The sequence below is a fragment of the Cryptomeria japonica genome, chromosome 8, assembly GCF_030272615.1.
Source record: "Cryptomeria japonica chromosome 8, Sugi_1.0, whole genome shotgun sequence".
NCBI lineage: Eukaryota > Viridiplantae > Streptophyta > Pinopsida > Cupressales > Cupressaceae > Cryptomeria > Cryptomeria japonica.
Genome location: NC_081412.1, coordinates 506,789,024 through 506,813,526, shown reverse-complemented (window position 1 = coordinate 506,813,526; position 24,503 = coordinate 506,789,024). Strand labels below are relative to the sequence as shown.

The 24,503-nt window shown below is 37.7% G+C and overlaps 1 pseudogene; it reads right to left on the bottom strand.

The window, feature by feature from the left end:
* Positions 1-398: 398 nt before the first annotated feature.
* On the bottom strand, positions 399-24,503 carry LOC131071136 (U-box domain-containing protein 13-like; annotated as a pseudogene).

Genomic DNA, 24,503 nt, shown 5'->3' with positions numbered 1-24,503 from the left:
CAACAAAATTGTTAGTAGTTTGGGTTGTTTCAAATGATAACCCCTTCCTGCAAGCACACAAGTTAGGTAAATTTTTAGAAAACCCAAAAGACTTTGTGAAAAGGGGCCTTCAACAAAAACGTTTTTGCCTCCAAAGCAAGCTGCACAAACCAAGTTAGCTAGATCTGCAAGGGTTAGCCGAAAATAAACCAGATCTAAAATCCTAAGTACAAAATCCGAAAACCCGAATCTCAGAAAAATTGAAATTGCAAAACAGAAAGCACAGACGCCTCTATACCAGACACAGACGCGTCTGTATGACATAGACGCGGTTCTGTTATGCCCACACGTGCTCAGAGATCACAGACGATGTCAAATGACTCAGACGCGGTCCGATGAAGCGCAGACGCGGTTAGAAGTCACAGACGCACCTTTCGAAAACCTGCAAAAATAAAAATTGACAGAAACACAGACGCAATTCCCTATATCGCAGACGCTTCTGAAACCCAAAAACGCGATCCGAACACTCGCAGACGCGAAAAAAAACCTAAAATATCGTCGAAATTGTCTGATCTGCAACTTCAAAAATGCAAAATCTGCAACAAAAATTGTTAAATACAAAGGGACAAGAGTCCCACCGGGCGTGCCAAAATGTTTATGGTGAAAATGGATAACAATAAACAACAATATTGAAAGGCTAAATGAATCCAACCACTAAACCCTAGCCTAACAATGAACAAAGATCCACCATAACATATGAAGATTACCTAAGACAATGCAAATAACTCAAAATCACAAAGATTATACCATCACATGTCCAATAGGGTTTTGATCTCCATTCTTCCTATCTCCATTGATCTTGCTTGATATATTTGCTCTCAGATTTTTGTATGCACAAGAGCTCAACAAAGAACGGAAAGTGGTTGCAAGTAGGATCTTAGTATAGCTAAGTTGCATAAAAGATCATTAGGCTGTGTCATTAGGGTTTGACAATGAAGAAAGCATCTCCTTAAATAGAAGACACAATAAGAAATGGAGGGTTAAGATTGAGAGGTGTAAAAAGAGAGGTCAGCTAGGATTAGAGGGTAGGTATAAGAAATACCAAAATAATGAAAGAGGTAGGTAGTGTAGGAATTAAGAGATGAATGACATGTGTCATGTGTAGAAAAAGATAATGAATTAATTAAATAAATAAAGATTTATTTAATTAATAGAAGAAGTAGGACAATTAAACAAATAAAATATTTATTTAATTTAGGAAAGGGATAATTTAAATAAATAAATGTATTTATTTAAATGAGAAATAAGGCTAGAAGAGGATAAATGAATTAATTAAATAAATAAAAATTTATTTAATTAATAGAAGAATTAGGCTTAGATAATTAAATAAATAAAATATTTATTTAATTAGACATGACAATTTTGGGTGTCTACACTACTCAATTGTGAAGCAATTCACTTTGGGTTAACTTCTAGCAAAAGGCAAAAAAATGGGCGCCCTCTAGGGGGTGACACGACTGTTTGAGCTGACGGAGTATCGAGACTAGTGGGCTATGATGTTACTTATGACCCTTGAATAAAGAGTCTTTCTGAAGTGTCTTATTTGTATCCAAATCTGTTAAAACATTGGAGATTTGAACACATCCTTGCAGAACATACACTTTCTGTTAGATTAGGTAAAATGATTGTACTTTGTGTGCTATGCTTACATTTGTTATTTCAGAAAATCATCCATCACACTTGAAACTTTTCTCAAAATTCAAAATTTTCACAAAAATCATCAAAAAAGAAAAATCAGGGTAGTCTAGTGCATAACAGCAACATATTAGCGCATAGAACACTTCTATTAGCGCATCAAAACCACAAATTAGCACGTGCAGATAAAACAGTAGCATTTCACCTAGTGAATCATACTTTAGCGCATCCGAAAAACAGTCTAGCGTGTCGAAATAACATACTAGTGCGTCGGCACCCACAACTAGCGCATAAAAGACAAAAGTTAGCGCGTGTGAAGCACAGTGTAACGCGTAGTTTTTCCAAACGAACTTAACAGCAAATTTCAATGGCCTAAATTTTAGCGCGTAAAAGAAACAGCCTAGCGCGTAGAATCAATGTTTTAGCGCATAAACCAAAACAGTTAACGCGTATCAATCTCAGTCTAGCGCGTGGATTTTTAACCTATCAAGCAAAAAATTTCCAAACTCCAAATTTTAGCGCGTGTTTAGGGGTAGATTAGCGCTTTTGCTTAATCTTTTAGCGCATCAGATAAATTAAGTAGCGCGTGCAACCTCTATTTTAGCGCGTGAGACAAGGCAGAAAAACAGAGAGTTAAAAACCGAAAATTTTTGAAAATTTCAAAAATAATTTTAAACAGAGTTTTTTATAAAAAAAAAAATCATATTTTATCAAACCAGAGTGACAAAAACAAACGGTTAAAAACTTTTCTCAAGGTTAAATTTGTGTCAAACAAAGTTGTCAGAATCTGAAACGAATCGCACAATAGAGGACGTCTCTCCTATCATAATCCGGAACATTTTCATCATTAGTATCAATCAAATCCTTTAACATCTTACGGATTTTATCTCACAAACACTTGTCCAAAAATTTTCAAATTGTCAAATCCAGTTTCCAGATCGGGAAACTTCTTATCCATATCATTTGACACACTTTATCGTGAAGGGGCATCTAAACCTTCATTCTGATAAAGAAAGATTTGAAATTTTCAAAACAAGAATCAACTAAATCCAAACAAATCAAAGGAAATCATTGATCACTCATGCATGACTAATCCCCTTATTCTGAGAAGAAAGAACCTCTATCGTAACATCACGTTGAAGAAACAACAACCTAGCTTTTCCAAATTCATCAAGAGAAATAAATTTTTATACATCAATCGTCAACTCTTCAAATCCCATCAGGTATTTTTTCATCACGTCAAACGTTATATCCAAAACAAATCCAGTGAATTTGACAAAGAACCCCTGAAAACAAGAGCATACTATCAAAAGTCTGCTTTTAATCAAAAGATAAACCGCGGAGGAAAGATCAATCCAGCATTCCTGCCCAGAACCACCAATGCCCGAGCAAAACATCAACGAGAACTTTGTTCCTTTCATCATTGAAAGTTTCTATTGAAATGCCTATCACTCGCTCTCAAAGAAATAAACAAAGCGAGACACCCGCAGAATCAAGTATGAACCGCAGATTATCAAATCCTTTTGAAGTTCCATCCTCAGAAGAGCCTGAAATTACTGACGCAATTCTTCAGGAATGTCAAGAAAATCCTTCATTCCAAAAACTCATCGAAAAACTCATAGAAAATGACAAAGAAAAATATCTACTCATGCTTACAAGTAAAGGCGTCAAACTTCCTGAAAATTTTGACGCAAACGTCTTTCAAACTGGGTCTCAACAATATACATATCAAGAACAACAAAGAGAAGAAGAAACTCGCATACCTGAACAACATATTCCAGAGCAACATATACCAGAAATGCGAGTACCTGCATTCGAAACCCCAGAACAACACATACCATTTACTACACCTTTTCAGTTAAGAACAAATGCAAGGGAAGAACTCTTCCCTCGACAAGACAATGCACCCTTGATTGCTCTTACTCAACAAATGCAAATGTTGCAAAGACAAATCCAAGATATGCAACAAGGGACAACAGTGCGGTATTCTATAAACGAAATTTGTCCTTATCCATTTGACAGAAGATTAAACATGGTACCTTTTCCTCCAAACTTAGATGTTCCCAAATTTGATAAATATGATGGGAAAAGTGATCCTTGGGATCATGTTCGAGAATTTTGTACCATGAGTCTTGAATTTTCTCATGATGACACTTATCTAATGAGGTTGTTCCCAAGAAGCCTGGGAGGACAAACAATGGAATGGTTATCCAAGATTACACCACCTGTTAGATCATTTGACGAATTGGTTAACAAATTCATCACCCATCATTCTTACAACATCCAACATGCCATAACCATGCTAGATGTTTGCAACACCAAACAAAAGAACAATGAAACATTCATGTTATTCCTTCAACGTTGGCGACGCACGGTATCAAGATATCCTCCAGATATTCCTGAAAAAGAGAAAATGGAAATCTTCATTGATAAATTAAATAGCGAAATGAGTTACAGACTCAAACTTCAATGCATACCATCTTTCGCCAAATTGATTGAAAATGGCATTCAAGTAGAGGAAGCTTGTGTCAAAAAGGGAACATTCAAGTTTTACAAGGAAGGAACAAACTCATCAAACTACAATAACCAAAACAATACCAATCTTGACAAATCTTGATTTTGGACGCGAAACAAAAACGAAGGCAACAATGAATCATATGATCCCAAATCTAAACAACCAGTGCTTGGCTTATCAGGAAATACTCAAAATACGAAAAATCCTAAAAATGCTACTCCCAGTGCTAACACATATGCACCAAACAATGCTCAAGGACAACTCAATACCAACAATGCCAACGATAATCAAAACAAAAACCTGAATCCAGGACCTAACAACAATTCACGCAACAACACCAATGATTTCCAAAAGCGTATCTTCACACCACTGGGCCAATCATTAGAGTCCACATTCAGAGAACTGTTGGCAAACAAGATTCTTTCTTTGCCTCCAATCAACAATTATGAACCCCCAATCAAACCACCTTGGTGGAATGATTCACACTATTGTGATTCCTATCGCAACAAGGGTCATAGAACAAACGAGTGCATGAGATTGAAACACATAATCCAAGACATGATTGATCGAGGTGACTTAATAGTGGATGGTCTCAAAACAAATAATGATCATGAAACCTTCAAAAATCCTCTCCCAAATTATAACAAAGATGGAGCATCAACTTCAAATGATACACGCGGAGCTCGTATTAATCACATCTACAACAACACAATCAACCACATATCAGCCGAAGACCATCAAGTCAATGTTATAACCATTCGAGATAAAAGTGATCATGAATCTGTCAATGTAACAACCCGGACTCAGAAATATGTCTTGAAGGGGCACACTGCACCTCCAACTACCCCACCAAAGATCCAATACGACTTAGTTAACCAACTACGCAAGACTCCAGCTCAGATATCTATCCTGGAATTGTTGAAACTGTCTCCAAAACACAAAGACATATTAGAGCAAGCGCTATTGGAAACAAATGTACCTCAAAATCTGGATACAGACAGATTCCAAGCCATGGTTGCCCATATGACAGAATCTCATAACCTCACCTTCTCAGAACATGATAATACTTCATTGAGTCACCCGCATAATACTCCTCTACATATTGAAGTCATTGTTTGCAAACACTGCATCAAAAGAGTCTTAATAGATGGAGGAGCCGGACTTAATATATGTACTTTAAAACTTATCCGTGCACTAGGCTTCTCAGAAGAATCTATTGATCCTTGTAAAAAGATTACCATAAAAGCATATGATGATGAGGAAAGGTCCTCTAAGGGAACAATGATATTACCTATTCAAGTAGGACCAGTACAAAAGGATACTATTTGTCAGGTTTTTGATATTGATCTCACCTGCAATATCTTATTAGGCCGACCCTGGATACATGAAATGCAAGCAGTACCTTCTACATATCACCAGTGTGTCAAGTTTCTTTATGATGGACAGGAAATCTTCATATCAGGTGATCACAATCCATTTCAATATTGCAATGCAATGGGGGCAGCCCAAGACAGTTTGGTTCCTTATAACAGAGAAAAGCAGCAGTCTTCAACATCTGATCCACCAACAGCAAAATCCAACTCCTTATGGGGAGACTTCAAACAGAAAATGCAAATCAAAGACCAAGGCATGGGCAAATATTCTATGGAGCCTTTATGTTTGACCAGATTGCCAACATCACCTAGATCGCATGGTTTACGTACTATATCAACACATCTGACAACTCAGCCCATAACTAAATTTGATGGTACCTTCATCCAATTGGGGACTCTAGCACATGAATTAGAAGATAAGGACGTTCTTAACTGGCTATACAAAGATGAAGAAGAAGCTAATAGAGCAGCCACTCTAGACATTGTTCTACCAACGCACCTGTATGGAAATGGCTACTTGATCATGAAATAAATGGGATATGGCGGTAAAGGACCTATTGGGAAACGCCAAGAAGGAGTCACTGAACCTATAGATCTTCCTTCACAACCTAGTAGAAATAAAGTAGGATTAGGATCTAAATTCACTTTTTTATTGAAACGGCCGCCACACACAAATGCAAAACCTCAATGGAAGGAAAAGAAGAAGTATAAGGAAGAATCCTGGCAGGAAGCACTCTTTGAATCAGCCGAAACAATCTGTAAGGCACGAGAACGTCAAGATCAGAAGTTGCATCAGGGAAAGCTTTTAAATCATAAGAAGGCCATATCTGCAGCAGTGGCTCATATTAACATACCCATGGCTCAAAAACAAATCATGTCATCACAAGAAACTGTCATTCCTCCCCGAGGAAGCACGATCTATGAACAAATCCAAACCGTGGAAGATGGATCAGATACAGAATCAACACAGAATATCAAAAAAGTATCCATCATCAAAGATTTGTTTTCACCATACAACATACCTGTTTGCAGCACAGATAGAATTTGGGATGATGCCTATGAGACAGATTCCAATGAATATGAATGGGGTACCTACTCTGATACTACTATAGATATCCTAGATGATACTGATTTCATATCCATTTCTCAAGAAGAACATAATGCAGAGGATAGACCTCTTGAATTTGGACCACAACATATCTATGACGTTCAGGAAAGCGAACACAAATATTACGAACAAGTCTATGTAGAATATGATACCATCGAAGACTTCGATGAAACCCTAGACTTCTTTAAAAATAAGACCCATCACGATGATAACTCTATCCTAACACTTACAATAGCTGAACTTGACTCGCCCAACGATTCCTTACCACTTGTCTTCTCTGATCTCATCGACTGGAATGAACCTGAGACTCATGATATACCAATTTTTCCATATGATGAATCTATTATCCACTACCTATGTATCGTAAATCCTGAAATAGGCTCTACCAGTGAACAAAATAACGATGTCTGTTCTTTAGGGAGTGCCAAGTCTCTCAGTCGCAAAAATGAATCAAATAATGAATCTAATGCTGATAACCAGTTAATGGCAGCTATAGATCCCAAAAAAGTAAAAATAAAGGACGCATCTGAGGGTGAAAATCTTTTTAAGGCACCTAACAATGGGAGACTTGACACTCTTCCTGAACATTTTCATGAATGATCACCCATACTGATTGAGCCCACTCAATCAATCAACATTGGTACCACAAAAGCAGCCAGACACATTCACCTTGCAGAATCTCTGACAGAGGAGGAAAGCTCGACATTCATCGTCTTCTTTAAAGGACAGCAAATTAACTTTGCCTGGTCATATGCTGATATGCCTGGAGTAGATCCACACCTAATCATGCATCACTTGTCCATCTCTACAGGAGTCAAGCCAGTCAAGCAAAAGCTACGAAAGATGAATCCACAGGTAGCACTCATGGTCAAAACGGAATTAAAGAAATTATTAGATGTCGGATTCATTCGACCTATTGACTATGCAGAATGGATTTCCAACATTATTCCAGTATCAAAACCAGATGGTAGTATCAGAATATGCACTGACTTCAGAGATGTCAATAAGGCTTGTCCAAAGGATGACTTTCCTCTGCCAAGTATTGATATAATTGTAGATCTCACAGCAGGCCATGCAATGCTCTCCTTAATGGATGGTTTCTCAGGCTATAATCAAATCAAAATAGCTCCTGAAGATCAAGACAAAATAGCATTCACCTATCCTTGGGGAACATACTGTTGGAATGTTATGCCTTTTGGCTTAAAGAATGCAGGCGCAACTTATCAAAGAGCAATGACAACCATATTCCATGATATGATGCACACATTTATGGAAGACTATGTGGATGATTTACTAGCAAAATCTTTCACCAGAGCTGAACATCTCGGCATCCTAACAAAGATCTTTGATCGGTTGCAGAAATTCCAAGTCTGACTCAACCCTAAGAAGTGTGTCTTTGGGGTTACATCAGGCAAGTTACTAGGCTACATAGTCTCAGCTAAAGGTATTGAAGTTGATCCAGCAAAGGTACAAGCCATCATGGATATGCCACCACCAAAGAATATCAGTCAACTTCGATCTCTCCAAGGATGACTTCAATCAATCAGGCGATTCATCGCTCAACTAGCAGATAAAAGTCTACCCTTTAACCACTTGCTACACAAAAATGTACCATTCAGATGGGAGACTAAGTGTGCAGAGTCTTTTTACCAAATTAAACAGTACCTGATGAATCCACCAGTTTTAGTACCACTAATTGCAGGAAAGCCTCTTATATTGTATATCTCAACAACAGATGTTTCACTGGGGGCACTATTGGCACAAGAAGATCAACAAGGAAAGGAACGCGCCATATATTACATCAGTAGAACATTGAATGGCTATGAACTCAATTATACATTCATTGAAAAGGCGTGCTTAACAGTTGTTTTTGCATCTCAAAAGTTCTGACATTATATGCTAGCACACACTATCAAGCTAGTAGCCAAAATTGATCCTCTCAAGTATCTACTCAGCAAGGCAGCTCTCACGGGTCGATTGGCTAAATGGGTCATGATTCTCAGTGAATTTAACATCCACTACATAGAAAGATGAGCCATCAAAGGACAAGCAATTGCAGATCAACTGGCTGAAGCACCGCTACCAGGAAAACAAACCATGGACATTGAATTTCCAGACAGGGACGTTTTTGCTCTTTTCTCCAAACAATGGACCCTATACTTTGATGGATCCTATACACAACATGGTTCAGGGGTCGGCATTCTATTCATCACCCCTGAAGGACACACTATGCCGAGATCATACAGGCTTATGTTTCCATGTACAAATAATGTGGCTGAATATGAAACATTGGTCATAGGCATCAAAATGGCTGTCGAATGGAAAATTACAGAATTAAAAGTCTACGGAGACTCACAACTGGTCATCAATCAAATCAACAACAACTATCAGACAAAGGACGACAAGCTACTACCCTACAAACAGATGGTGGATGATTTCAAACAGTATTTTGTGCACATCACCTTTGAACAAATACCAAGGTTGAACAACAAAGCAGCCGATGCAATGGCTACGATCGCTTCATTACTACAAATTCCAGAACAACAGAGTCGTTATGAGTTCCTGGTAGAGCAACTGTTCTCCCCCGCCTATAACCACTCTGAATCCCAGGTTATATATGCCTTGACCGGTTCAGATTCTCCGTTATATGGACCAATATACGACTACATCAAGCATAATATCTTACCCATCGACCAATCCCGTAACCAAAAAGGTAACTTTATCCGCCAAGCTGCTCGTTAAACCCTTACCGCTGATACCTTATATCGTCGAGGTCTAGATGGTACTCTTCTTCGTTGTCTTGATCGTAATGATTCCGATTCAGCTTTACACGAGCTTCATGAAAGTATTTGTGGTACACATTCAAGTGGCTCTACTCTTGCTAAAAAGCTTCTACGAATGGGATACTACTGGCCTACAATGGAGAAAGACTCATATCATTTCGCCAAGAAATGTCCTAAATGCCAGATCCATGGCAATCTGATACATGCACCAGCACAGGAACTGCAGCCATTTACAACATCCTGGCCCTTTTGTCAGTGGGGACTAGACCTGGTTGGCAAAATACATCCTTCATCTTCAAATGGACACAAGTTCATTATAACTGCCACAGAATACTTTACCAAATGGATAGAAGCAGTTCCCATAACCACAATGACCGGGAAACAAATTGCCTCTTTTATCCTAAATTATCTCATCTGTAGATATGGTATTCCAAGTTCAATCGTCACAGATAATGGACGACCTTTCAAAAACCAAGATGTGCAGGAACTATGTGAAAAATTCAAAATCCAACATCGGTTTTCTACACCATACTATCTACAGGGAAACGGTCAAGTAGAAGCATCTAACAAGACAATCCTAAAAATACTCAAGAAAACAATGAATGATGCAGGCAAAGATTGGCACGTACAACTCAATCCAGCACTTTGGGCATACAGGACCAGCATCCGCACACCTACAGGAGCCACACCATATTCATTGGTATATGGATCAGAGGCTATTTTACCCTTGGAGGTAGAAATTCCATCTCTTAGAGTCTCTTTGAAAGGTTTAATCCCCGATGAAGAGTATCGAGTTAACCGACTGCAAGAACTGGAACTATTAGATGAAAGACGCCAACATGCTTATACTCATCTCAAAGCATATCAGCAACGCATGTGCAGGAGCTACAATCACAAGGTCATTCCTCGTAACTTCAAGGTTGGTGATTTAGTCCTCAAAGAAAATCCCAGAAATCAGCAAGATAGAGAAAAGAAAGGGAAATTTGAACCTAACTGGTTGGGTCCCTATGTCATCATCTCAGTCTATGGATCAGGTGTCTATCAGCTAACAAATTCTGAAGGAGATATGCTCAATGATCCAACTAACAGCATTCATCTGAAAAAGTACTATACTTAGGATAGCTTAGTGCACGGAAAAAGCCAAAAACAAATAAAAAATCAAAAAAATCCACAAAAAGTAAAAATACAAAGTACAATAAAAACAAATGGTGAAAACCTGGTAAACAGGCGCCCTTGTGAAAGACCGGCTCCTTTATCTATATTCATGCCATTTTATCCATCAAAACACTATCGGCCATCGCCCGACACCTAGCATATATCCATTCAGGACATACTTAGCGTAGTCACTATCCTGAGTTATCCATCTATATCTATTCTCTTATCACATTCCACCATGGCTTGGAGATCACTGTACATAAACATATCCAGAGGTACACTCAGCTAGGGGCATTAAATTGTTCAAAACACTTGCAAACATTCAAGACATTCCAACTATTGCAAAACCCAGACGCATGCCATCCAACAAACACAACTACACTTCATCGCAACAACCAAAACAAAAACAATACACAAGAATCTCAAGGATGGATGATTTTCTGAAGTACTAAATGTTGCATTATCGCATAAAAGTCTTGATTATTTTGCATTTTGAACTTTTTAAATTGATTGGAATCTTCTTCTTATCTCATAAAAAAGCTTCAAAGCTAGAGATCATAAGGAACTTACAATATTTTCTTAGTCTTCTGTCTGGGAGACGATCACTTGTACTGTGTGAATATTTGCCTCGAGACGTGATACATATCATTGAAGGCCTGATTCCATTTCACGCATAAAAATGATCTACTCTTGTATGTTTACGCAATACGCACTCAGATTGTCCTGGTTTAATTATACCTTGACGCTTGTGCCATCTTGCAAAATCAAAATTCATGTAAAATTTTACTCAAGACATTATGGTTCAATTATACCATTATGCTTGTGTAAATTTTCAACATATCCAACAATCAATAAATGCTCCATGATGATATTTACAAAGAAAGCAAACAAATGGTTATATCGGATGGCAAATACCGAATGAGAGATGCTTCACAAATAATTAGTTGCATATCATTTTACAATTAGTTGCACATCATTTTACAATTAGTTACATATCATTTTGCATCATTACATCATTTTACATCATATCATATTACATGTAGCAGCATATTAAAACATACATCTCATTTTCAAGATACATCTCATAGCATATAAAACCATATATCCTGCATCATACGTTACATCATCTATGTAAACATTACATCATCATATGAAAAAGAAGTAACACACATAAACATGCATCCATATACACATCACATGATAAAAAATGGTGCCATCCATATATATATCTCAAAAAATGATCAAAATCTACAAATGTGTCTCAAAACTGTGTATACGTCTCAGTACAAAACATACAATGCTCAAAATACAACAGAGATCCTGTCTCTCAAGTATGACTATCTCCGGACGGAGATGGTCTCGCTCCAGATGCACCCGCCCCTGGATCTCCAGGCGGGTCCTCTCTAGCTCCAGATACGCTCGCCCCTGGATCTCCAGGAGGGTCCTGTCTCGCCGGCCCAGTCACTCCTCGGCTCTTAGATCGTGGCCCAGCAGTTCGAGATCGACTCAATCTCGACTGTGCAAAGCTCTCCACCCGCCGGTCTCTGGGAACTGCAGCCTCATAATGCCGCCTGTAATACTCCGCCTCCTGGACACTTCGTGTCAGCTCTCTAAGGATGTCTCTCAAAGGACCACCCACCGCTGCTCTCTACACAGTCGCTAAAGCCTCCTCTGCTCGACCCTGCCGCTCTATCTCCGTATCTCTCTCGACGGTCAACTGCAAGATCTGTCGCTGATATGTCAAAATCTGCGCCTGCAGCTGCTGAACAGTAATCTGCAGGGTCCGGATCTGTGCATCCTCTACATGTCCTGGCACTCGAACCCGCAGCGGTACCTGTGCTGGCACCACCCCTCCCACTCGGCCTGTCCTAGGTACGGGAGGTGGGAGTATATCTACCCTCCTCCTCTGTGCTGGTCTCACCACCTCCTCCTCACCCCCCACTGCCGCTAGCACCTCCGTCACTCTCCCCTCTCTCCCGGCTCCGATAGCCAATCCTCCTCTCCCTCTCTCAATCCTCCCCTGCCGTACAGCTCTCTCCACACCTCTACCACCACGCCTCCCTCTGGCTCCTCTACCTCCTCCATCATCTCCGTCATCTGCATCATCCCCATCATCTCCCCCCTCCTCGCCATCTGAATCAAAGGCTGGCCTCATCTCCTCTGGATCCGAGATCCTCGCTACTGCCCGCGCCGCAAACAAACGAGCGAACTCGTCAGTCATCCCTGCATCCTGTATCTCTGGGGCATAATCCCAGATCTGTCCTGCCAGCCCTGTGAACTCCTCTATGGCCACGGCACTATCAATAGTCGGCCCCCAATCGGCCACATCCTAGGGCCGCCGTGCATACAAGCACGCTCCCTAAGGAATCCCCTGCTGCCACCCGAACTGTCGCAAAACTCGAGTCACCAAAAACCGCTCAATGACGAACGGAGTCCTCCCAATCAGATACCTCGTCATGAAAATGAAAGGCATCTCTATCCCATCCTCCGCCCATACCTCGCAACCTGTATACGGTCTCCAGGTGACCGTATCTATATCATCAAAAACTCTCCTCCAGTGCTCTAGTTTGCCCAGCTTACGCTGGACAACTAGGCCTCTGTATCCATAGGCATATGCTGCACCTACGGACCTATCTCTGTCTGCCAAAGGCCTCACCGCTGGGATGTGCTCCCAGCACCATACCTGTAATAGGGTCACGCCAGCTGACAAACTATTGTAACCGAGGTATACTACCTCATGTAGGCTCCTGTAAAGATGGGCCAGCATCGCTAACCCCCACGCATATCTCCGGCCCTGTGTAACCATCTACTCCAAGACCAGCCCCCATCCTACTGAAAATCCCTTTGACCTACGATCAGGACAAAGGAATCCCCCAATGAATCCTGCCAATACCGATGGCAGCGGTGCATAATCCAGATCCAATAACTCCTGCCAGGGGATCTCATAGCCACAGACACTCTCATCATGAAATATACGGCGCAGTGCCTCTGTGCTGCCCTCCTCTGACTGCTCATAAGGTAAAATGGCCCCTACCACAGGAATGCGCAAAATCCGGTAGCAATCCTCCGGTGTCACTGTCATCTCTCTAGTGGCAAAATAAAAGGTGTTCGTATCACTATGCCACCTCTCTGCCAATGCTATCAAAAGTCCCCGGTTCATAGTGAACCAAGGCATATCAAGAAGTGAGGTCAATCCGCGTCTCTCTATAATATCCAAATCTGCCTGTGACAGACGTGGTATCAACGTCCATGGTCTCGGGAATCTCTCCCTCAACTGCACAATACCTAATCGCTCCTGTCAACAAACAAAACATATCCAATATCAGTTTTCACATCAACACAAAGATATCAAAATCAAACTTACATAAAAAACATGAAACAATTTGCTCATCTACAATCAAAGTTCAACATCCTATCATTTCATATCAACTTGTAAAACAACTAAAATTCTCAAAAACCATATCAAAACTTGTAAAACAACTCAAGTACCACAATCACATAAACTTGTAAAACAACTCAAGTTTCCCACCCATATCAGCTTGCAAAACAACTCAAGTTTCCAACCCATATCGGCTTGTAAAACAACTCAGGCTTTCATACACATTGAACTTGAAACAGACAACGCAAATACATCATATTTTGATCAAAACAACAGCTTGATATCTATACATAACTTAGAAAATTGCACATCAAAACAAGTTACACAAATACTCATCTTGGATACATGCATCAAAACGCGACAGGCAAACAAAAACACAACTTTTCAACTCGGCCAAAACTGCAAATTTTTTCAGATACGCTAAAACAGACCTTTAATGCGCTAAAACAAACCCACGCGCTAGGCTGCTTGTCCTACGCGCTAATCTATCTGTCCTATGTGCTAGACTCTATCTATGCGCTACTCTTTTCTTCCATTGCGCTACCTAATCTGTCCTATGCGCTAGAACCTATCTACGCGCTAATATATCTCTCCTAGGCACTACTCTTTTAGCCCTATGCGCTAGATTAGTCCTACGCGCTAAACCCCCTTGCCTATGCAAACCCCGGCAGCTCCTATGCACTATGTCATACCTACGTGTGAGGCCCTACCCCGATTCAGTTTGACATTTTCAGTTAATTTGCGTATTGAGACTATTATGGATGCTTTATTTTATGCATTATGGACTTAGAACTTATATGATTCCATGATTTGGATCACACTGACATTTGTTGATGTTTTATTTCATGCATGATGATTATGAAACTTTAGATATGTTACTAGAATAGAATTACATTATGATGGTGAATGTCGTTATTGGAAATTTGCAGGACTTCATTTCGATGATAGAAAAATGATGCTTAATTATGAATGGTTCAATTTTGGGAAATTATGTTGATTGCTTATGTGAAATTGAATTTGAAAACAAATGAGAAATTGAATTATTGTTGCCTAATGTATGAGTGTTTGATTTGCAATGGAATCCATGTATTTGATTATGTACAATTGTGATTATTTGGAGTTACTAATGTGTTAATTGAGATGCGTAGGAAAAATTATCCATGTGACCATGGAATTTAATGGAGAACCAAGCCTAGACCAATGTGCGTTTGTTAAGCCGGGAGTTGTCTACTTGGAGAGACAACAACCCCCCTCCCTTGTAATGTATTTTATTTGTGATGTGTATAATGCTTGAGTGTAAAATTTAATTTATATGTAATTGTGTAATCCTTCAAGAGACCAATTTTCCATGTGTGATTTTTATATTGTATTTTGTTGTGTCACTTGACACATGTGCTGATTAAGTGTCATTGATTTTGACTTGTCTCTTGGAGGGAGTTTTGTTTCTACCAAAGCCATTCAAAAACATGAGTGTGGTCCCAAATTTGTCTTGGGTAGGGAGTCTTGGGAGTGGTCAACTCAAGCTTGACCCGTAGGTAAACTTCAGTGGGATTTCCAAAGGGTTTAATGGACTCCTAGGGTAAGTTTTTAGGCTTTTCCAAAGGTCCAAAGGGTATACCTATGGGTTAGGGGCATTTTGCAACATGTGGCTTCTCCCATGTGACTATGTAGTCACTTCAAAAAGTGGTGTTTTCAAGATGCACGAAAATTCAACTTAGGGAGTTCTTCCTAGGATAGAGAACCTTCCTTTTAGAAGTTAAACTCTCTTCCCCATCTTCTTCCACCTTTTCCCTTTCCAATTTGAGTAAAGTGCAAGAGTTTGGGAAGGGCAACCAATGGGAACTCACACCTCACCCAAGGGGTTGGGAAGTGTGTGAGAGGCCTTCTTAGGCAAGAATTTGGAAACTTAGTGAGTAATCACCCACTCTCCTTTCTTGGAGATTATGCTTGTTTGAAAAAGTTAGTAGGAGTTTAGCACTTTTGGTGGATTTTGGAGAAAAGTTAGTGGAATTTGGGCAGCTCATCCCCAACTAAAATTAGCAAACCTATTGGCAGAATAAGGTTGGTTACTTCTTACCTCCTCTTGTTATGTTGTAAATGTTAGTTGTGTTGTTTTGTGAAAGAAAAGAGTTGTTTGTAAGAATGTGTATTATGAAGTTTTTATTGTAGAAGTTAAAAATGTGTAGTTTCTCTTCTTTGTATTTTGTTGTGTTCTTATTGTTTTGGGAGTGTCCAAGATCTCCTACTCTTGGGAGGGTAGGAAGATCTTGGGGTGGAAGGAATATGACAGCCATGGGTGAGAGGCTCTCCTCATGGAGAGTGTTCTCAAGGGTGTCCTTGGTGACCCTTGATGCATAGCCTTGTGTATGCATTTGGGGGTCATAAGGGGAGTAAATATGGCCATGGGCCTTTTGGGGGGCATAAGGATTGTGGGAGTATTCTTGGTTGCATTTGTATTGCCATAAGGTGGCTTATGTTATATTGTTTTTGGTATGCATTCTCCCCATTGGTACTTGGTCCACTTCCACCCATGGAAGAGTCACCATGAAAGTGGTGAATGTGTAGCTTGGGAAGGGATATTTGATTGTAAATGTGTTCCTATGTTTGTTGTGGGGTATGTATGTTTGTAACCCGTCTAGTGCTTGGTTCTCCAAGCTCGGGGGTGGCTTCTAGTAAGCCTAGGCTGGGAGGTGAGCTTCCCATGGTCAAAAATGTGTTTAATTGCAGGTTGCATGGGAATGGGAAAAGAAGGAATAAAGGACCATGCTGCTGTTGTATATTGCAGAAATTAGTTAATATGACAATACATTCTCTTTGGAGTTGTAAATGAAAAGAAAAGAAAAGAGTTAGATTGTGTTATTCACAAGGAAAGAGGATTTTGTATTTCATGTGAACTTGTAAAAGAAAAAGATAGGCAATGATGTATTTATTTTCCATTAAGTAAGGCAAAGTATTCATATTCCATGGAAGGGAAGATGCAAATATTTTGTTGCCAAAATCTTTGTATTTATGTTTATTTTGCTTCCTTTATTATGTTGCATCTACTTTGCTAAAAGAAGTATAATGTCTTTACTTAGATTCCAAATGAAGAGAGAGTGTATTAGGTTGCATGTAGAACTTCTTGTTTTTCAAAGGAAAGAGAAGAAAAGCATTTATTTTCTTATATCTTGCAAGTAAAGGAAAAACTATGCTGCTGAATATTTAATTAAAAAAAAAAATAGTCTTTTATTTTGCTGTTTAATGCAGAAAATAAAACTGGTTATAATAGTTCATCTTTTTCAAAAAAAAAATACATTTAGCTTTTAATATTTATAGCCTTTTGAATGTGGTTTGAACATCCTGCTTTATAAAAAAAAATATATAATAGACACTGCTCTGTTAATACTATATAACAGCATGATAATCTTGTTAAACCAGTCTTTTCAAAAATATATATATATATAAAATTAAATATATATATATATATATAAATATATATATATATAAAATTAAATATATATATATATAAATATATATATATAGATATATATATATATATATATATATATATATATATATATATAAATGATTTTTACATTGTAAATACATCCTGTTTATTCCTCAAGAAATCATTCATAATGACTTTTATATATATATATATATATATATATATATATATATATATATATATATATATATATATATATAATTTATTTATTCCTTAAAAAAAAAAAGAAACATTCTGCCAGTTCCCAGCACATAAAACAGTTTGTGATGAGCTTTTCTTTCCAGCACATATATATACCTATATTTAAACATATATATATATATATATGCATATTCATATATATATGTATATATATTTATTTATATATACATATATACACTGTTTTAAAAAAAAAAAAGACCCTGTCTAGACTGAGAAATTTTAACTATATTCCTTTAACCCTGTAAATATATACATATATATATATATATATATACATATATATATATATACATATATATATATATATATATATATACATATATATATATATATACACATATATATATATATATATATATATATATTGGTAATTACATTTAAAAAAAAAAACATTTTTTAAAAGCCTGCAAAAAAAAAAAAGAACATCTAACAGCAAAAAGCCGGGGCTAGGTTGTTGCGGGCCGCAGCGCCGGGTGGCGGCGGCCGCAGCGGGCGGCGACGCCGCAGCCTGCGGCGGCGCCGTTCGCAGCGGCGGTGCCCCGCGCTGTGGTGCCACCCGCACCCCCGCCTCCCCTTTGCTTCCCCGCCACCGTTTAAACCTGCGTCACCGCTTGGAGATGATGCCCCGTCCAATGCAGTTTCTCCGCCGCATGTTGGGTTCGCTCCGCCCGAACGTTAAGTTCACTCGGCCTCCTTTCACCGTCCACCCTGCACCCATCACACCAACGCGCTCACAAAAAAAAGGGGTGTGGAATACGACGTGTTCGCCCTAACCCTAATTTCGGGTTAGGGCAACACTCACAAGTTTTAAAAATAAAAAGGGGGGGGGGGCGGAAAATGATTTTTAAAAAAGATAAGTATCACCCTTTCCCCTCCCCTTATGATAAATAATTAAAATCTCATTTTTATAAAGATTTAAGTGCATATATGGGTAAAATATATATATATATATATATATATATATATATATATATATATATATATATATATAAGGAATAATTTGGCATTTAATTTGTATTAGAATTGATAGATGTGAAGATAAGTTTTGAACTCCCTTGTTAATATTGGGCATAAGAAGGAGGAACGTCATAAAAAGATTTAATTACCTAGGTGGATTAGATTTTTAAAATAAAATAAAATTAATAAAATAAAGGGGTGTCAACACTAAGATTTTGTAGGGCCAAAGAGGGCCAAATTAAGTATATGTTTATAACGTGATTTTAAATTTATGGGGGTTTCATTTAAATAAGGTGTTTAAATAACGAGAATAATTATGCTTAGAAATTCTAGTGGATAAGAAGATAAGATAAGTTTTAAAACGCCTAAATTTAAAATTAATCGTTACACTTGAACTTTTAATTATTTATTAATGTAGCTTAGTGAGATTCCTTTTTGGGAGAAATTTTAGTTCATGGAATAACTTAGTTATCCTTATTACTAAATTGAATTTAACTACCAGATTTACACAAATGTAGTTAAGACCAAACTCAAGATGTATTATTTTATTTAAATTAATCACACTTAGTTGATTATTCTGGTTAAGTACGCCGTTAATTAGTTAAGTAATTTAAAAAAAAAAAAAATTCCGTTCGTGCCCAAAAGTGGGCATGACACTACGCGCTACCCTGTTTCCCCTACGCCCTACCCAAGTCTTTGCATGCGCTATTTTATCTACACGCGCTAACCTACAGATCCTATGCGCTAACTAACATTTTCGGACGCAACCCCTAAATTTAAATCTGATGCGCTATTCTACACTTCGTATGCGCTACTGTTGACCCTAGACGCGCTAAAACGAAATACCCAAACTTTGAAATTCAAAAAATGACTAAAAATGACTAAACAAAAAATCAAAAAGGGGTCAAAAACGTTGACTTACTGGTGGTCCATGCGCTACTGGTCTCCGGTACCTCCGAACGTGCTCAAAATGGTGCCTGTGATAGGGAATAGGCATTTTCTCTCCAGAGCAAATTCTCTTTCTTCAAAAGTCAACAAAGCACAAATGACTTTATATCAAGCCCTTTTCCCCTTTTATAGGAGGAAAATGAAATTAGGGTTAGCCAACTGGACCTGTAATATGGTTGCGGTCTCACCTATACCAAAACAGTTGTATCTTATCGGGAGATGAATCAATCTGCACACTCTTAACATGCACGAAATCATAAACATCATACAAACTTCATCAATTTAAATCAAAAAAATTTCAAAAAAATTGATTCATCTCCCGAGGGGGCATCACATCAAATATCGAATCTAGGGCATCAAATCAAATCTGGGGCATCACTGGCAAATCAAAAGAGCGACACAAAAATTGCATTTGATCATAAAATCACAAAAACACATCATTTTCTTTGAAATAACATGTGCACACACGTCACTTCAAAGAGGGGCAAAATGTAGACGTATAAAAATGACCACATTCCTAAATGAATATTTTATGTTCATTTCCCTATTTAATTAAATCCAATTTAATTAAATCATCCACATTCTTCTATTTTATTAAGTAAATTACTCAATTTATTTAAATAAAATTCACCATACCATTTAATGAATAAATCATTTTATTTAATTAAATCCCCCCTATCCACTTTTAATTAAATTCAAATTTAATTAAATAGTTATCCTAAATTGAATAAATCAAATTTATTTAATTACAACCAAATTGAATGAAAATCAATTAATTCAATTAAATCCTATTATCCCTCCATCCACTTGCAAAAACCCAAACCCCTTTCTAATCCCTTCTAGAATCTTCTAATCGCTTCTAATTAACCTAACCCCTCCTCTAAACTTTGTCACCTCCCTAAGCAAAGGGAAGTCACTTCTCAAATGGCCCAAAGTCTTTGATAACCATTAAAAGTTTTCAACCTTCAACCACTAAATCCTTAAAGTCTTTGAAAACCATTGAAGGCTTCCAACCTTCAACCACTTAATCCTCAAAGTCTCCAATAACCATTAATGGTTAACTCAAACCCTCCCACATGGTTAAAACATTTGTTTTGACTCAACCTCTACCCAACCCAAAGGTCTCATCAGGCCTTTAATGCTTTGACCATGATTATCTCTTAATCATTTGCATAAAGGTTTATCCTTGGATTAGCTCTTAATCCAGTGGGTAATCTTAATTTAGACTTGACCCTTAACCTTTAGATAACCATGAGGTCTTCTCAGGCCTTTAATGCCTCCAACCTCTTCTTTCAACCCAATCCTATGTTGACACTTGTCACTATTTTATTAGTGCCAATTGTGCACATGGATCCCCAACTTTCAAACTTGGCCCTTGATTAAGCCATTCAATCTTGACCATCCATTGCCCTGTTAAGGCTATAAATAGAGCTCTCATTCCTCCATTTTAAACAATCATCTTTCAAATTTGAAGCATCACACTTATGCTCAAATTCTTTCAAGCTTTCATTTCATATATGCTCATCATTTAGCCTCTTTTAGATCATAAATTAGACTAAATATGCATGCTTAGATTACTTTATTTATCATTTTAGCTCAATCATAGACTAAATATAGTATGCTAGGATAATCTTCATACTAATTTTGTCATCTTATCATCTAGTTTATTGCATTTCTAAGATCATACATAGCTTAGCATCCATTTCATACTAAAATCTATAAAAGCATCTCTCGTTCTCATATTTGCCATCCCTAAACCATTTTGCTCAGTAATCTGAGAGCAAAAACGTTGGTTTGAGGGACATTGTGAGATAGAGAACCATGGGACCCTCCTTGGGAAACTGAGTAACACTACGTTACTCCATAGCTTGCATCAAGAAGTCCTGTGTGTGTGTGTGGACTAGTATTTCTCATTATTTTCATATATTAAGTTTTATTCGCCCACTTTTCCTGCACATAGTATCAATCTACAAGCAAATTATCAACGAGTGATGAGTAATGCATTTAATGGTTTCATTAAATATCTTTTTAGATAGAGTCCCATTGATAAATCCATGCAAACTAACTGTGGAAGGTCATTTTAATAACTTTGAAAAATAGAATTATATAAGACAATGGTTAGATCTGTATGAGTGAGACACAAGAATCACTAAAGATTTGTGCTCCACGGGGACCCATCCCCTACCTTGGTATCCTCGTCCCTATCCTCGAAAAATTTCAAGGACTTGGGAACTTGGATACTTGGGGTTCTATTGCGTAAGACGACCCCTTAACTAGCAATAACTCAAACTTGAGCTCTGATTTTGATACAAACCTACCAATTGGATCTACTAATTAGGGACAACCATATATTTTCTTTGTTTTTGTTATTTTATAATTGAAACTTGGAGCCTTTGGGCATTTTGTTATAATTCTTGTATAATATGTATGCACATTAACAATGGAAGCATTTGAATTTTGTTAATTTGTCTATCAATGCTCATGTGAAATCTCAATATATGTCTAATGTTATGTATTAAGCTTCTACAATATCTATGATTAATGCTTTAACAATCTTATAATATAGATATTTGAAAAACAAAATTATTTAAAAAAACTCTCCATTTTTTAATAGTCTTCCCCTCCTATCCCTTAAAAAATGATCCAAAACACATTGACAATGAAAGCATTTGAATTTTGTTAATTTGTTTATCAATGCTCATGTAAAATCTCAATCCATGTCTAATGTTATGTATTAAGCTTCTAGGATATCTATGATGAATGTTTTAACAATGATATGATATGAATATTTGAAATTTCTTTATATTTAAAAAAAAAATCTCTAGTTTTTAATAGTCATACCATACAATTCCCTAGAAAATGGTTCAAAAGTACATCATACCAAAAACATGTCCCATCATCCCATGTCATCCTTGTCCCTGAAATTTGAAATTTGGAGCATAGCTAAAAACATTCAACGACCAAATTTCAGCCATGACAATGCTCATTCATTGAATCGGTAAATATTGCAGCAAGCATAGTAGTTTTTACTATTTATTGTGTAGTCCCCACTTTGAAAGAGAATTTAATAATAAAATTAAAATATTAAAAATCAAATTAAAATATAAAAAATAATAATTAAATATAATTGAAAATTAATTAAATTAATGAATGATCAAAAGACATAAAATGAAAAGTTGTGACTCCCTCAAACATGAGATATAAAAGGGAGAAGAGAACCTCATTTGAAGGGGTAATTTAACAACCTCATTTGAGGGGGTAATAAAGAGTTGCACTCTTTCAAAGGGTGCTAATGGTGAGAGGGTGTGTCTCTTGCCAAAAGACATACATGATGAAGAGGTGTGACCTCTCCTTCACATTGAAAGATATAAAGAAAAAGGATCAAAAGCATCCAGTGACATCACCATGGATCAGATCAGAACTGTTATTAAGTTGGAGGCAGTAACATCCTTGTTCTTGGTGGTTCTTGGTGGTATGCATAGGGATGTGCTTAATATGTATGTGCAATATATGAAGCCTGATAATGTTCTTATGCAGAATTTAGTAATAATATTAATATAGACTGCAATATGTATGACACTTGATTTCACATGCATTCATCATACATGAAAGGTTATTATATTGTTGGCCTGGTCTTAATTCATCTACTAAGTCCTATGAAGGGATAGATTGGTGTGTAAGGAATGGCGAGTAAACCCATCACAAGTGATGGTGAGCGCAAGATGGGTAGGGCGTAGTTCTGGGTCTTTAGCCAGCCTCCTGGTAGGGGGCATTACATATTGGCGATCCGAAAACTGGAGGAAGATGGAAATAATGAGAGTCTCGCCTTTGTTTTCATCATCTCCACTCGATAAAAGTTTTAGACTTCTTACACAATCATGCATGCTCAGACTCCAGAATGCTGAGAATAATAAACAAATATTCATATTTGACACTAATTTTACCCAACAGTTCAAACCCTCCAGTCCAAGGGGAAAAAGGCCTTGTTCTTCCCAGTTTCAGATTGCTTCAAGCACTTCTTGTCCACTCCACATGATTTTTGACATTTAAGATGGAATATTACTTTTCACTCACCAACATCCTTGTTTCATAGCCATTTTGGTGTCACTTATGGCCAGGATACAAGGTTCAGCTCTCAAATAAATATACGAAACATCATCATACCAAAAAGACACACCCTCTTCATCATGTATGCCCTTGGCAAGAGGTGTGACTTAATACCCATACTTGCTCTGGTTTGTTCATGTGTTCTAACAGAGAAATTGCTTTTTTCTTGCCCCTTGCTGTGCCATTCTGGGCCAAAGCTGTTAAGGGCTCTAAAGCTCCAAGATCTTTGATTACAATCAGATTTTGGGGATCATTTGTGGACAATGCAAGTAAGACAGCTTCTGCATTTTCCCGGTTTCGAGGTGAACCAGTTCTGGTTATATAAACTAATATTGGAATAGCATCAGCATTTCCAATGGCTATTTTATCTTCTTGGTGACTTGCAAGAATAGACAATATGGCCACGGCTTCATCAACCATTCCTGCACTAGGATCTACAAGTAACTGAATCAGAAGGGCCACAACTCCAGCCCCTACGGCCTTTGCTTTGAATCTTGATAGATGGGTAAATTAAAAAGTGCTGTGGTAGCGTCTTTCTTACCTCTCTGGCTTCCCTCACGAAGCAAGCCAACCAAAGCAGATATGGCTCCAGATGCACCAATTGTTATCTTGTTCTCATCAACTGACAAGCTAAAGAGAGTTGCACTAGCATTTTCTCTTGCTTCCATGCTACCATTTTTCAGAACCTCAACAATTGGAGCAATTTCCCCAGCCATAACTATTGCCCCTTTATTGTTTTCATAAATGGGAAGGTTAAGTAGAACTGTCACAGCAAGCTCTTATGTTGTTGCATCTGGTGTTGACAGAAGATTAACT